At 41.0% G+C, this 17247-nt stretch overlaps 1 protein-coding gene across 1 annotated transcript in view; it reads right to left on the bottom strand.

Annotated features, from left to right (window-relative positions):
- SLC22A16 (solute carrier family 22 member 16) overlaps nucleotides 1–17241 on the bottom strand; it is a 41447-nt gene extending 24206 nt beyond the window's left edge. Inside the window, exon 1 of the mRNA XM_009289158.2 lies at nucleotides 17212–17241. The gene's annotated coding sequence lies outside the window, so the exon portion shown is untranslated. The remainder of the gene's footprint in view (nucleotides 1–17211) is intronic.
- Between the last annotated feature and the right edge of the window lie 6 nt (nucleotides 17242–17247).

The raw sequence follows: 17247 nt of genomic DNA, 5'->3' as shown, positions 1-17247 counted from the left end.
CACAATGGCTTCCAGCTCCTCCTGCTTGCCGCCCATGCTGCGTGCATTGGTGTAGACGCACTTGAGCTGGGCTATCGATTTCGCCCCCGGCATCGGCACGCCAACCCTAGGCTCATCTCTAGTGAGCCTGGTTTTATCCCCTTCCCCCTTCGAACCTAGTTTAAAGCCCTCTTGATGAGCCCCGCCAATTCATGAGCAAGAATCCTTTTCCCCCTGTGAGACAGCTGAACTCCATCTGTCACCAGCAGACCCGGTGCCGTGTAAACCTCCCCATGATCAAAAAAGCCAAAATTCCTCCGATGGCACCAGCCCCTGAGCCACGTGTTGATCAGGTGTGTTTTCCTGTTCCTTTCAGTATCCTTCCCTGCCACTGTAGGGATTGAGGAAAACACTACCTGTGCTCCTGATCCTTCAACCAATCGCCCCAGTGCCCTGAAGTCCCTTTTGAGCACTCCTGGATTCCTCTCTGGACTTCTCTCTGCAACCTCAAACATTATTTTTTAAAAACCCAAATCCCAAGAGCATCACCAGGGATATGATGTTGATCAGGTCTAGCTAATCTCTGCACTAACTGCTCCCCTGAGAGTTTTATCTTATCTCTTCCTGAACACTTCTTGTGATCATACTTCAATAGCCATTTTGACAGACTGCTCCACTGTCAAATCTTTCTGTTGGAGTTTCTCATTAAATCTAATCTTGACATCCCCTTTTTCTAAGACTATTAGCAGCTTATAAAACATCCTTGTGCAACCTTGAATAAATCTTCCTTGTCTTTTATCACTTTGTTGTACAGAATTATCAGTTATCCCCCTCTAGTTACTTTCTAAAACTATATAAATTACAGTGCCTTACCCTTTCCTCATTTTTCCTTTGTGTCCTATAGAACAGTTTCCACCTCTATAAAAAGCAATAAAGGATTTATTTTAAAGAAATATCTGTGTCATGCCATATTTCACCCATCTTTCAAGGGTTTAACTTAGAACTAGATATAACTGATTCTTGTAAAAAGGTTCTTCCATTTTCAATGTTATGAAAATCTTACTCAGTTCCAATGAAAAAATCCACTCTGTAGTATCATTATTTTTCTTAGCTAATTTGCAGCACCTATGCTAAGCAAACACAAAAAGTCAAACAGAATGCCAGATATACATTAATAGACATAATTTATGCTGTTTATGACTTAATTTAAGAACAGGAAAACATGCGTTTTTACGGCAAAAATGGCCATGTTGTTGCAGAATCCTGCAGGATGGATTGCACTGCAGTTTTTAACCTCTAACTGCTCAATAAAAAAAGCCAAGGAGCAGGCAGGGGAAGCAGCAGTAGGGAAGAATAAGGCCTGATGTGAAGCTAGAAAAGCGTTTGGCAGCACCAGTGGCTGACGGAATCCCCCCACCCTGCCACCACACTAATGGGCTGCTCCCCTGCCTGTAAAAACTACCTACTGCTCTCTCCAGTAAAAGCCCACAATGGGCTGGCTAAGCCTCTGTGTGTGCGTGCGCGCACACGTGCGCATGTGTGTATACACACAAAAAAACCCCCAACCTGAAAGCCCTCTTTTGCCGACTACAGCAGTGTTGTCACAGCACCCCTACCGATGCTAGACTGAAAAGCCCAACCTTATGAGCTGCCGAGAATCTCTGGTGGGTAGGAAGGGCTTTTCTTCTAGAAAGACCAATTGCGTAGAGGTCAGGAAATTCATTAACTTGCATAGTTACCAAAAGGAGTTAATGAGGCCATTAGTGCCAACATACAGAAAGCATGAAAAGCATGTAAGGAGGATGATACGTGGGATGGGAGAATACTATAGATGCATTGAACTTTGCTTGCCAGAACAGCTGAAGATTGAAAAGGGACAGAAAAAGACACAGGCCCAGCCTCATAATAGACACAGGTTTGCTAGAACAGAGGTCGGGGCAACAGACAGTGCTGAGCAAGGAGGAACATAAAGCTGCTGCCTGCTCTATTGCCAGCCTGGGATCCCTCCCTTTGGACCTTTAGGTGCATCAGTTTTATCTCAGCCCTCTTGCTGTGGCCATGTCAATGCTCTTCCCCAGTCTTAAAACCCTGGGGCGTCTTCTTGGCCCATGCTCACGTGACAGCTGAGCAGCTTCCCCTGTTTGCGGGAGGACTTGGTGCCGGGGGAGCACAGGCGTTGCCGCTCGGGCAGCCTGGAGCAGCCCCTGCGGCAGGCTGTGCTGGGGCAGCAGGTCACAGCAGAACGTATACAGGTCATACGCTTCACTGACCCTGAGGCACAGGTTAAAGTCTATGCTGTCCTTGCTGCCTACTGTAAATGATTAACTTTTTTCCCAAATTCTTAATTTAAGAACACCGGACTGATAAGAAACTCTTTTATTACTAAGCTCCAATCTTTCTATTGCAGGCAAACATGTAATATAAACTTTTTAGTAAACTCACCGAACCCCATTTTAAAAGTTAAATTTCCCTGAATGAAGAGATACTGCTGCTCGTGCATCAAGATGTTAAGAAAGAAACATTGCAGTAGCAATAAATACTATTGAAATCCACCAAAAGAAAGCAAGGCTTCTTTCAGCAAAGTCTGTGATCTGTTTTCCCGGACTGATCTCAAAAAAGGCAGTTTTTAGCAAGGGTATTTTATATGCCAGTTATCTTCACATACACACATCAGATTATGTAATATATGTTGTTGCAAGTAGCAGTTTTCAATACCTCTTTTACAGATTTTTTTTTCTTTTTAAAAAGCACACTTTTTGCAATTTTTAAGATCTGTGAACATGATGACTGTCCTAAAAGGTATGATAATCTCTCGCAGTGTTTTTCCATCTCTTCAGTGACTTGCCATGGGAGATAATTATCTGGCAAGTACATTTTGTCACTCTTGCCAGGAGTGTCAAATATGGAAGTCAAGAAGACTTTGTAGGTTACTGCTCCAGTACAGAGACGCTTAACGAATGCCAGAAGTCAAATGAGCATAAAACTGTCTTCACAAAAGCTTGAGCAAGACACAACATGAAAATGTTCCAGTCTTTCTTAAAATATTTCTGTGAAATTTCTCCCCAGTTACTCTTTTTTCAGTTTACAGTTTATAGTAAAAAAGACTTTTACATTTTCTAACTCCTCCGCACAAGTTTTAAGATCTCACCAGTAAGAAAAGCAACTGGTGATATCATAATGTCAGTACCTGAGTTGAAGACATATTCTTCCATAAAGATAATGAACTAGATCTCAGGCCACTGTCGCTCTGGCTGTAGTCTCATGACACAACATCTCTGTGGCACTGTCACTGTAAGATATTTCCTTCCTTCTCCTTTCCCACTGTTTATTCATCCCCTGAGACATAGTGCACTCTACCCTCAGTTGCGGTGGTACATTTTATGTGGACCTTCTGTGAATTTTATCTGGGAAACTGATCTAACTTGAAAAAAAAAGTCAAAATAGATTAAAAAAAATAAACCAAGCCAGATTAGTTGCTTGATCCAATTTATATTGCATCCATGCAAATAATCTGCACCAGTCTATTTGAAAGGTGGTACATCTGGCATGCAAAAACACCTGAAGTGGACACTGCCGCATATATGTTAGAGAATAAATGCCCAGCCTCAGAGTACTTTTACCATCGTCAGTTATTGCAGTGTATAGCAGGGACAAAACTTGTTGTTAGACACTAATTTTATGTTAAATAAAATGTGTGTCTGATAATACTTGTTTCCTTGTCTGTCCATCAAAGAGAGGAGAGGGGGAATTACTAGATACTCATCAAAAGCTAATACAAAAATTTAAAAATCCTTTTAGTGTAGGATAGAGTCACAAGGCTGTTCTGTGATTAGTAAAAGATTTGTACTATTCCACAGGTTTTACAAGAACTATTTTTACTGTTTGTCTTTTCAACCACCTTGTTAGCAAATTGCTTAGTCAGAAAACACAGTATGTTTTTGTTGTGCAGTGTACACTCAACAGGATGGCTTCAGTGGAAAGAAATTTCCAGATATTTACTATTTCTGAAAGAACTTGTATTCCGTAACCACTTTCACCTCTGTATTCCATCCTGGGTTTTTTTAATGTGAGAAAAGCCATTCAGCATTCTTTCCACTCTAAACCAAAAAGCTGTGATGCACTTACACTTACACATTTATTTTTTGAGAGGAAAGGAGCTGAATGAGACTCAGGAGCAATATTTTTGCCGTGGTGCAGAGATGCAGATTTGGAAGCAGCCTTAAATATACAACAGACACGGTCTTATTTGGCTTACAGTGTCAAGAGTAAACTTTCTTCCCTCCTAAGGGTGGTTTAAACTACGCTAAGACTTGGTCTCAGCCCACATCAGCAAGATGGTTATTTCCAGAATTTGTTTTCAGAGGCAGAAGATGCTGTGCTGGATATCCAGTTTAAACATACCAACAGCACAGATGCAACAGGAATAAGAAAGCCTATAGGGATTAGGGAGGCCCCAGGAATTATATATCATCACTGGGGACAATGTGTGCATCAACATGCAGTCACCAAACAGCAGACACTTAACAAATCATTCTTACAGTCATTTAAAACTGATTCTCTGAAGAATTGTAACACTTCTATCCCATTAAACTTATGCACATTTCCCTTTGATTAAGACAAGCCCAGCATTTGTTCACCAGAGTCAAGAAGAAAAATACGTCAGCTGCTCACTACTGCATATACTGCTGTATAACAGCTTAGACAAAGTCACATCAGTGTAAAAATCAAGAATTAGTGCTACAGAATTAAGGGCCATACTTTTAAAATACTTTTTTTTTGCAATTAATGGAACAGTTCTTTGTTTTTGACTATCCAGATCAGGCACATTAGGTTTCTGTCATCACTTGTGACAAAATAATCCAGTTGATAAATATTGCTGGGTTTCAACAGTTTAGTAGCATAGCTTTCATCTATGGACAGCCATGCACAGCAGAAAGGGCAGCTGCCATTAAAGATGCCTCGACATTTCTTGCTGCCCCTCTGCCAAGGGTTACTGCCCCCGGGGGAGAGCCAGCCAGAAGGGCGGTGTGTTCACAGCTCGGCCACTTCAGCTCAACGCCCAACCTTCTTGTTCAACTGACAGTGGAACTGGACTAGACACAAAGGCCCTGGATTTGCATTCAAGCAACCAAGCTACGCACACATGTTCCACTCTTGACTTTACTGTGAAAGTAACTTCTGGTTGAGGGGGAACACATCATTGGGAGCGGTAACTTTTTAATTGCTGGGGCTATACCCACTAGCTTTCCTGCATGCGTAAACTACAAGGGATTCTGGAGAAGTCAACAATGGACTTGGAACAGTTTGGCAACATTAGAGGTTAGCACAGCTCTTGCTCCATACTCTAGCCTCCTTCGGTGAAAGGAAGATAAATGCTATGTAACCTGCCATGGAGGGATCCATCTACCGATGGATTATCTAGTGAAAAGAGAGATCTACAAGACCTGTCTGTGTAACAAATGCCAACCAAACATCTCGCTTGCTGTGAGGAGAAACTGCAATTTTTCTCCCTCACATATTTATAGTATCTATCTTATAACTAGTAGAAATAAAGCAATAAAAGGGAGGAAAAAAGTGGAAATTTAAGACTATCACTGAAAACAATGGTCAAACATTAAACGGTGCACATCATTAATTTCTAACCTTCTTCTGGTCAGCCTTCTTTTTGATTATCAAAATCAGTATGAAATAAACTTTGTAATTCTGGTACGTTTGCACTCATACAGGTACCAGTAAAGCAGGCCTTGAACTTGAGGTCACGGCTCCAAGTGGGGCCACAGCAGTTACCAGAGGAGGACCAGCAATCACAACGGGAACAAGGCTGGCAAGCCGGAATGGACTGTGATTGCAAGAGCAATTCCAACACCTTCCAATGGCAAAGCTGGAGTCAGTCTATTTCATTCTAGTTATCCACATGTCCTTTCTGTTTTACATGTGTCAAGGGTATATACCAGGTAATTTAATTAAAAAAGAACATGATCATGCAGGTTTTAAGTTATTTAGGTTTGTTTTGGAATTATTTGGATCAGTGCTAAATACAGCAGAGTGGTTACGCTTGAACAGTGGTAACACTTCAGGCTCTATACTTGGATGTTTCCATTCCAGGAACAGCATTTTTATAAACATCTACCATTTAGAAAATTAGCATGTACTCTGTCTGCATGATATATTAATAGCATTACTTCTCACAGGGAAAACTCAATTCCAGTATCTTTGGTGACACTGTTTTCTTTTGGTCAGCCTCTTTTTTGGGGACAATCCAAATTAGGTATTTAATTCCCTTCCACGCTGTAGCGTTTCCATCAGCTTACATAAGCAAATCATTTCACATTATAATCTGTAAGGTGTCTAACAGAATTTAAATGTTTTTATTGAGATTCCACCTAATTATAGACATAGGCAGTACTTCATGTATAAACTGTTATATTTCATTCTTCCTTCCCCATTTAGGAAATCAGATGTTTTCTGCTGTTTACCTTGATGATACACTGCACTAACTTTGTTCAAACTATGGAAGTCTACATTTATTTTATCTGATTTTTTTTTTCTGCCTATAATCCTGAAATAAAACCCATTGGTTTTCATATGAATTATGTTCTTACTTATTTGTTAGTCTATTTACATATTTCTATTGCAAAACTCTAAACCTGGTATAGCTGAAGGTACAAATACATGGAACGAATACCTACTTCACAGTGGTGAAAACTGTGAATTCTGAAGCAACTAGCAATCTTCAAAGACTGTTTTGCAAAATAATTAAGCCTTACTGTTGTCATAATGAAATGATGCTTTTTAAGAACGCTTTTTTTTGTTTCCTATTTGTAGTAACACCTAAGAAGAACTGGATGCAGACAGCTCATTTTCAGTCTGAATTCTACATAAATTCTCTTCATGCCATGCCACACTTATTGTTAAGCATACTACCCATGGCTTTAAATTTCTACATTGGAAATTTAATTCCTCCACGCTTGGAAAATGATTGTAGAATTTCTCATTCCTATAGGTTTTTCTCATGGGAAAAGTTAAAACAAGTAAGAAATCTGTTTAATTAATTTAAGCATACTGGACATCACTTTCCTAGCACATGTTTGTAACCGTTCCTGCACATACTAGTATCTTCTGAGTTTTCAGTTAGAAGTAATAAGGAGTATTAGCTCTGTGGATCAAATTATGTTTAAACCATTTCTGTAAATATTGACAGAAATGTCATGGAATTTTGGGTTGCTCCATTGTTTCTTTCTTCCTTAATATAAGCAATAATTTTACCCATAGCGTTAATTTTGCAGCCTAGAATATGATTAAGATAATTTGGTCTATTTCTGTGGGCTACATAAAGCATTGTATTACCTGGATAATGGGTCATTTTACTCTCCCTGGCTCCATTTGCAACTCTTACAATGTTCTTTTGCTAATTCTGACTTTCACCACAGTGACTTTTCATCAAGAGCGAAACAGAAGACCTGAGGCAGACACCTTTGTCTTATTCACTTTTTAGGAATATGTCACTAAAAAAAGGAGCAGCACTTCACAACATGTTACATTTAGGGAATTAAGTGTCAGATAATACTGTGTCTTCTAAAATTTGAGACAAAGTCAACACATAAATCAAGGCATGGCTTTAGGAAAGGCAACTCAATTTCAGCCAGAGATTCTTGCTGCCAAAGACAATACAGCAAGTTGCAACTCTAGCTGTATGGAATTCTACACTTGTAATTCTACAGTTCTACAACTTGAAGAAAGGGATTTGATTTAATGCAGTCTGGTATGGTCAAAGTACTGTCTTCTATTAAACTTGGGTTTGCTTATGTATGAATTGTTTAAGTACCTCCATATTTAGCAGCTATGCTCTACATTCAAAAGGAGAACACCCTCCACACCGACAGCTTTTCCCTCTTTGTGTAACAGAGTAGCTTGTATCTTCTACAGACTTTGTTAAAGCCCAGTTAGGCCACCAAAGAGGAGTAAGACATAGCTCCCTTCTTCCTCTCTTCAGGAGTCTACACTGATGATCCACCAATAGTTCATCAGCTCCTGCAAGGGCTGTTCAGAGGCTCTTGCAAGATCATCCAGCCTGTCCCACCCATGTTCCTGCTCAGCCAGGTTAGTATCCCTGACAGGCTATCTTCTCCAAGGCAAGGCAGGTTATCTCTAAACCCACATAAAAGAAGGTTACTGAGCGCAAGAGGACTTTCAGCTTCTTTTGCAGGTTCGTAGTCCACCTTCCCTCCAAACTGTTCCTCTTCACTGCAAATGTGTAACCCACTCTTTGCCTAGAAGTTCTCAATCCCTTCTCCCCAAATGGTCATGGGAATCTGCCCCATAATAAGACCTTATTAAATGAATAACTCCCACTGGAGAGCTTTTCAGTTTGTTTTGTTTTGATTAGCAGCCTGGTCATGAACTTCTGTCCAATTTTTGTTTACTTATATCCCCTTCTAGTTTCAGTCCTGGGCATTGGTTTGGCTAGCTTGTGTCTTCACAGCACAAGAAAAATATTTCTGTTTTCTCTCCTCCGAGAGATTTACACATTGTAGAGTATATGAAATAGTATGAAATGCCAAAAGTTGATAATAGATCTTGCACAAGAAAAATATTTCTGTTTTCTCTCCTCCGAGAGATTTACACATTGTAGAGTATATGAAATAGTATGAAATGCCAAAAGTTGATTTAATAGATCTTGTATATTTTACATACTGCCTTTGATTTTAACTAGACAAAGAGCTTTTCTACAACCTCTCTAAAGAAGACAAGTCAAAATCTTAACAGCATTATTGATCTTTCCAAAGAAAAGATATTTTCATTAGTTTTACTGGTCATTTATCTCTTCCATGACCAACAGACTGAGTTATTCTATATTGTTCTTGATTTCTTAATGGAAAGCAACCTTTTCATTTCCAGTCATTCAAGGAAGATGATTCTACTACCTTTCTCTTTAAACTGTTAAAATTGGAAGTAATTTAAATTAAAAACAAAGAAATGCAAATTACAGATTTGACTGTTTCCAAGGCTAAGAATGCACTTTGACCTCTTAGTAAATATATTCTGTAATTCTCTTTTACCTGCTTATACTTCCACAGTACTGTCAGGTTCTTTCCTTGAGTCCTTCTCTTATGGTAGCTCATACAAGGGAATGATCTGGAATAATGCTGTTTTCTAGCCTTATATAAATATTTATGAGCAATATACGGGTCCCATTCTCCACAAGAATCCAATAAAGAAGCTGGATTCTGCTCAGACCTACCAGGATTCTTCTACGTAAATCTATTTTTGTACCATCTGCCCCCTCTATTCTCAATGGATAAGTGAGGCAGAACTGAGTGCGGCTATACTGACCTACAAAGGACGACAGTTCTCCGAAGAGCCTAAAATACAAGTGTAAATGAGATGAGGTCCCAGTTGCTCTGACCCTGGGACTAACATGAATTCTCTCTCTCAGAAGGGTGGAGCTGTAACAAGTTTATGGTATTTCCCAGCTTTGCTGACCTACACCAGTTCCAAAGATGCAGGAAAAAAAATCCAACCAATAATTTGTTCTGGAATATGAGCCATGAATATAAATTATTTAAATGAAATGTGGTCTCATCAGTATAATTTCACTATATATCCAACGACTTTGTGTCAGAGAACACTTTTGGATATTGCTTATCTATTATTGCTCATTTTTCACCTTTTGTATTTGACTTTCTCTCTCTCTCCAAATGAAATATTACATCATAGATATGGTAATATTTATTTATAGAACAAGGGCTAAATGAATATTATTAGTAATATTTTCTAATTTTTCATCAAGGACACAAATATCTATGCCTGCAATTTAAAGGCTAAAAAACCGTATTTTTGCCTACTTCGTAAGTTCTAAATGATCGCACCACTGCTGAGGCTGCACCTCTGATGCTGCTACCTAATAGTAATGCCTCCAAATAATAGGAAGAGGAAACCCAGCTTCACCTCTTAATAAAAACATTTTCTTGAGGAAAGGGTTCAGTCTGTGATCCAATGGATGGTGCTTCTAGATTCCTCAAGCCACATTTTCACTGCATGTGATTTTTCAGAAAACATCTGCTCAGAGCGAGGTGAGCATTACAGTTTGGCTGTCTATGTATGATATTAAGGTATACATTAGCACTCTAGGTAATTTCAGTATTTTTCAAAGACAGCTGAGATTTCTCTCCAAGTATATGGACAATCTGGCAGATCAACCGTCATTATCAGTACTTGTAAATCTCTGTCTTGTACAGTTTGTCATCACACTTTTTCCAGTCTTGGCCTTGCAACCAAGATATAGCTACCTCAGTTGATATTTTCTCTGTCTTGCTATTTTTTCCGTATTTCTGAGAAGTTGAGAATCTCCTGTTCTTGTTCAGCTGCTATAGCTTCATGCCTCAAGCTACCTTAAATAAAATGTCAGCTGTGTATTTATCTCAGTTCCATTCTTCTTGTATACAGCAAAATGGTAGCACAGAAATTTTCATAGCATGTGCTGAAGGCTTCTGGGGCCTTAGAAAAAGAAATTTAACGTTGTTTTCTACTTGTATCATTTCACTTCCTTCAATAAACTGGTCAAACTTTTCATGAGTAAGCCCTTTTATAAAACATTTCCTTCCAACTTCGAGATATCTTAGTACTGCTGAAAATCATGACTGTTACGAGAAAATTATTGACAGAGCTTTTGTAGGAGTGATATCCCAGTCCCAGGCATCGTATTACAGGGAATACACTGTGCAGTGCCTTATATATTTCATTTTCATTCATACCATAATATTTCGGGATGAAACAGCTGATCATCAGCTCCTTGATGTGTGTGATAATTGCCTCATGCTGCCATAACTATGTCCATGCTACAACTTTGTCTAGAAGCCACCCTGGGGGGTTGCCAACATTTCAGAGGTGCAGTCTGAATCTCAGCAGCTGGTTTAAAAATCGTAATTGATTTAAGCTTGCGTGTTGCTTGTATTGCAGGTTTTAGCCTTAGAGGAGTAATGGATAGCACAAGTGCAATTTCATCCTGCTTTTATTTAGTTATTTTTCTATTATGGTAATCTACTTTTTAATCTACTTCTATTATTATAATCTACTTTTTCAATCCAGAAACAGGCAGGGTGAGGTTGCCAGCACATTCTGATGCAGTACACTTTTGTCTATGCAGATCCTGTGCTAGACTGCCTCCCATATGACCTGGATCCCAGCAAATACTGTTAGTACCTCTTGCAGACCACACTGCTAGTGTACCGTCACCATTATACAGGAGCACTTGCCAGTATCCAACTTTGGTTCTGAGTCTTGAGAGCATTGCTACTTTTGCCTAGTCAGGCATAGATAATAAGATCTTTGTTTAAGCTGCTAGAGTCTGCTCTGTGAAAACACATGGCTTGTCTCACTTCTCCAAGGCTATTATGATGCCATTCAACCAACGGGATCAAGTACTCTTTGCAAAATATCCGGACAACTCCCCCCCCTAAAAAAAAAGGGAAAAAAATGAAATGCAGCCAAGTCCACTTATTTTTATCCTATGAACATCTGAGATGAGTACAGGCTGATTCAGATGTTATAATATAGCATAGTTATAAAGCTGAAGAACATTTATCAAGCATTTCTGTCAAACACTACCCCTGACTAGGAGCCAGAGGAGGACTTAGATTTGAGATTCTCCTGTTGTCACATTCCAGTAAACATAAACAGCTGTTCACTGATACATTTTGAAAACTGAATGACAGATATGTTGCCATAAACTTTTCCACTGTATAGAATAGCCAGTATATGGGGAAAAAATGTTTTATTGAAAACCATTTCTGGTCCACGGTATTTTGTTCATCTTCAGGAAACTACTCAAAGCTTAAACAGAAATTCACATTATATTGTTTAAAAATACTAATTTTGTGTAGGATGTACTAAACACTAAACGTATTAGTATTTCAGAAAAAGCTTGTAATGTTTCCATTTTCTAAGTTAAAGCTAATCATCTACTCAGATGCTGAATATGATTGCCTGTATCTCCATACTAACTTGGAAAAGGAAAACCAATTTCTTTGCATGTCCAGCAAGTACACTTCTCCACTTGAAAAATGTATTTTTGTTGGGGAAGAACTTTTCAAGACATCTGTAAAATATTTGAGTTCGAAAAATCATTGCTTGAAAGTATTCTTATTTTCTTTTTGTGAAAAGAAGTGGTGAGCATGACCTTTGAGATACTTGGGACTCTGTTATTTGATACAAACCCCAGAATTCCTGGAAGTAACATGTACACGCCACAATTTGCAGAAGATGTAATCTGATCACAAGAGCTGTGAGCTATGAAACAAGAGAGTAGATAAGGGCATCAGCATGGAAATAGGAGCCTGGAAAAGTTCTGAGATGTGAAAAGATGATAGACCATTTGGTGTAGGACTTTAGAAGTGAACCAAGAGCCCTACAAAGCAGTGTCGTGGTTTAACCCCAGCCGGCAACTAAGCCCCACACAGCCGCTCGCTCACTCCCCCACCGGTGGGATGGGGGAGAGAATCAGAAGTGTAAAAGTGAGAAAACTCGTGGGTTGAGATAAAGGCAGTTTAATAGGTAAAGCAAAAGCCGTGCACACAAGCAAAGCAAAACAGGGAATTCATTCACTCCTTCCCATCGGCAGGCAGGTGCTCAGCCATCTCCAGGAAAGCAGGGCTCCATCACGCGTAACGGTTACTTGGGAAGACAAACGCCATCACTCTGAACGTCCCCCCCTTCCTTCTTCTTCCCCCAGTTTTATATGCTGAGCATGACGTCATATGGTGTGGAATATCCCTTTGGTTAGTTGGGGTCAGCTGTCCCAGCTGTGTCCCCGCCCAACTTCTTGTGCACCCCCAGCCTGCTCGCTGGTGGGGCGGGGTGAGAAGCAGAAAAGGCCTTGACTCTGTGTAAGCCCTGCTCAGCAGTAACGAAAACATCCCTGTGTTATCAACACTGTGTTCAGCACAAATCCAAAACACAGCCCCATGCTAGCTACTATGAAGAAAATTAACTCTACCCCAGCCAAAACCAGCACAAGTAGGGAGAAGAGAAAAATGGCGTTAGCACTGAGTGTTCAAATATTGCTACTATGGCACTGAACAGCAGGGTCTGCGTTGTAGAAGTCCATTGAAAGAATCTCTACAAAAGTCAAGCCAGTTTTTTTTACGAGCTAAGCACAGTCTCTGGTCTATTTATGAACACCAGAAAAGTTCCAGGGAAATTAACAGAAAATGTTGAAACTGTTGGTAACTGTATTAATCTCTACTAAACTCCATGTTTGGCTGCAACCGGTGAGCATCCTATCCGAACAGGCAGCCTGTCCTGCTTCTCTCCTCCTCACAGCAGCCATTGCTAGTCCTTCTATGGGTTGCTTCTAAAGTCCAAATTGTAGCAACTCCACTGACTAGGCAACAAGTTCATATAAGACAACAATGTAAAGATGTTAAAAACTGAATAAATACACAAACATTTCAGTAAAGATAAAGAGCAGTCATTGTTAATTTATTAGATAGTCTAACTGCTAGTAAAATACATTAGTTATAAAACCAACATTTGAAAATCTGAATAACTTACTCAGCTTTGTAAAAGACAGAATACTTTAAAAGAAAAGGCAATCTTTTAAAAGATTCTGGAAACACTTCGTTACAAACCTGGAAATAGTGTCGGTGACACCCAATCTTCCCCTCTCTCCCTGACAATTTTCACCACCTGCTTTTAGCTAAAGTATAAGCCAAGATTTGGAAACTGTAAATCACAGGGAAAAGTCTACGTACCACGTAAGCTGCATCTCACAGCTACCAGGCGTTCCAGCTGGGAAATCAAATCCTTACTCTCATCCACACTTACGATAAGAGGTACCTTACCAGATTTCTCTCTAGACAGCTATTCCTGATTAGATCATGTCTCCGTTCAGCACTCTGTCATGGTGTAGATCAGAGCTGCAAAATACGTAGCCTGTTTCTCACCAGCAACCAGATAAATAAATCCTGTGTCCTGCTGGTAGATTAAAGTCACTAAAGTTACTAAAAATCCTTCCGTTTACCTGGGAACTAGATGTGCGGGCAGTGTGAGCCAGCCAGCCAGGTCCTAAGGCACGCCTCCCCGCTACGCACACGCTGTGCTACCAACTTTACGCCCGTTAGTCACGTCTCCCCCTTCCCAGTGTGGGGGCCTGCCAGCGACGGCAAGTGGATAAAGAGGACTACGTCCTCTTTACCTGACGGGCCCCTGAGTGGGTTTTTGCAGTTGGAGTGGGTGGGCAGAAAGGGGCTGGGGAAGGGCCCGGGTCAGAGAGGGAGAGGGAGAGCCCATAGGCACAGTCTGGCAGGAACTGCTGCGTGGGAGAAGGGTGCAGTTCAATGCGGGTAAATTGGGAGCTTTAAGGCCTGGCAGCTCACTAGAGATGAGGCCATTTGAGGCAGACGGGGCTATTTTTCTCATTCACCTCTGCAATAGCGAGCAGCGATCTCATTCTCCAGAGACAGACTCAAGAACAATGTTTAAAACAACCTTCTTGAATTTATAGGCCACAGATGCTACCCATGCCCAAATTCAACGACAGGCATAAAGTCTTCCTTTAACGGCAAAGGATACAGAAGCCATTACATTTTTATTTTGTCCATGCATGTCTCAAGACCCCAGTAAGAATTACAGCATCACCGAGACTTCTGAAGGAGAGTCCGAATGGAAAGCAAAATATTGTCAGCATCCATGTGAATGCCAATTCTGCAAAATTCACAACCTTAAACAAAGTTAAAGGTTTATATACTATCTGTATAGGAATAATTTTTATATAGCTATATATATTATATATATTACTTATATATATAATGCATACATACTCTCTCCATGTATATACTTATATACACATAAACAGCTGGCCGTTCTTTACTGCATCTGTCAGATTTTAAGAAAATCAAAACAGTCTCAAAATACTAACACTCATGCTTGGTTTGCTCAGAATCTGACTGTGGCAAATCTACAGAATCTGTATGTAGTGCATAGGTTATTTGGGCCTTATAAGAATTGCCTGAACTGAAGAAATGATCCATCATCTGTCAGTGTCATGATGATGCATAAATACAAACTAATCAGAACTAACTTCATAGTTACAATTAAGAACAACTTTTTATATGAAGTATGATCATTTATCTAGCAGTATCAAGGGATTAAAAAGAGGTTTTTACAACATTTTTTAAATAGATGCATCCGCCATAAGCTACTATTATTACTTATTTTAGCATGTGGTCTTTGAAATCTTGAACAGCCATGAGCCTAACATGACTACGCCAATTTTGGTAGTCTGCAGTTCATCTCACAGGTCCTAAACCTAAAGTAACCCCTATTGAACTACATCTCAAATAATCTGGCCCCTAGACGTGGGGTTAACACTGTAGAATTCTTCTCTCTTTAATTGCAAGAAGTAGTCGTGAAAACTTTATCTAAAATATTGATAAATGTTCTCAAGTAGGAAAACTACTTCGGTAGTTAGGAATAGCTACTTCCATGTTATTTCAGTCTTCAGTGTCAAGTGCCTGCTTTCCACAAAGAGCACGCAAGACAGAAGAGCAACAGCAACAGCAAAATAAACTGATTGCTAGGATTTCTCTCCTAGTTCACACAGAACAAGGTATTTTCGTTGCTGACCCAGAACTGATAATGAACGAGATATTGTTCAGATAGATATGCATGTAAGTCACAACTTAGCCAAACATGTAATCTAAGCATAGGTCCCAGTTAAGCAAAGAAAAAGTCTTTCCATCCTAACCATCTGCAGAGGCTATTGATACCCACCACTACTGCTTGCACGTGATATTAAGAGCCTGTTCTGCTGTAGAGTTCAGGCACACACTTCTACCATTAAAAGGAGCTCCCAGGCTTTGTTCAAAATGCCGCTCCTGCCTGCCCCCAGTAGAGAAGAGATCAACATTGTGGGTTAGGCTAGCCCACTGGTGACGAAGCTAGAAAGCCCAACACTGCAATTCAACAGCTTAAACTTTTAGCCAAATTGTGACGTATGGGTCTATTCCAGACATCTGCTCCGAGGAGTATGCGCCTGCAAAATCCACACTGATCAACGCATCGTGAAAGTACAGGACAGAACCCACCGTGAGGATGTGCACCTCTTAGTCTTACAATCCGTATCCTCTAAAATTTCATTTCCTCGCCAAACGTTTCTTCTCCATTACCTGCTGTAAACAGTCTCTCATATACCAGCCCTGCATCCACAGCTACAGAAGCATACACACACACATATACCGCAGCTGTGTATCCCATCTAACAAACCCAGGCCTCTATACACGCACACCATAGCCCCAAACCACATCGAAGAAAACTCGCCACAATGCATCACACCATACAGATTACCATACAGATAATCCCTTGCCGATAAATATATATACATATACTCCATATTCGTGTATCACATGCAACAAGCCCAACCTCAATAAAAACACGCCATCTATCGCACACAACAAGCCTGTGCCCCTGTGCAGAAACAGCCTGTGTGTCATGCGATACTCCTATATGTACTCCTTGTACCCTCCTACCACCCCTGAAGTGCCCAGGCTGTCCCAGGGCCTGGGGCTCTGTGTGGGTGGGTGCATGTGTGTGTGTGTGCGCACACTCACACGTGCAAGAAATGTGTGAGCGTTAAGTGTCTAAGAGTGCACGTACATGAATGTGTGTGACTGCATGCGTAGTGTATATGAATGCACATGGTGCCTACAGGTGCGTGAGCCTACATGTGAATGGGTAGTGTGTGGGTGCATATGTGAACATGCCATACGCACAGATGTGCAGGCGTAGTGTGTGTGAGCACATGCATGGGTCGCAGCATATGTATGGAAGACTATATATGGGGGTGTGTAGAGCAGTGCGAATACATGTGCCAGTGCCTGTCTGTATAGTGTGAGTTTACACCGGGGTGCAGTGTGTGTGAGCGCGTGTCTGTGGTGCGTGTGTCAGCTCCTCTGCGTGTGCGTGCGAATCCCCCTGCAGCCTATGCAATGCTGTGAGTACGCGCGATGCACGGTGACGTCTCCCTGCGTCAGCCCCCGTGTGCGTGTGAGTGCCTGTGCGGGTAGCTATGGTACCCTGCCTGTGCGGGTGTCCGTCAGCGCGTCCCCGCATGGGGATGCGTGAGTGCGTGTGTGACGGTGCCTCTGTCCGTCCGCCCGTGCGAGTGCGCGGGGCAGCTGGCCGCAGCCCACCGGCGCGGTCCCCGCTCGGGACGGGACGGGGCTGCCCCGGTACCTGCCGAAGTGTCCCAGGGAGTCGAAGAGCCGCTCG

The sequence above is a fragment of the Aptenodytes forsteri genome, unplaced genomic scaffold (genome assembly GCF_000699145.1).
Source record: "Aptenodytes forsteri isolate BGI_AS27 unplaced genomic scaffold, ASM69914v1 Scaffold217, whole genome shotgun sequence".
NCBI classification, from domain to species: domain Eukaryota; kingdom Metazoa; phylum Chordata; class Aves; order Sphenisciformes; family Spheniscidae; genus Aptenodytes; species Aptenodytes forsteri.
This window is presented reverse-complemented; position numbering and strand designations above follow the sequence as displayed.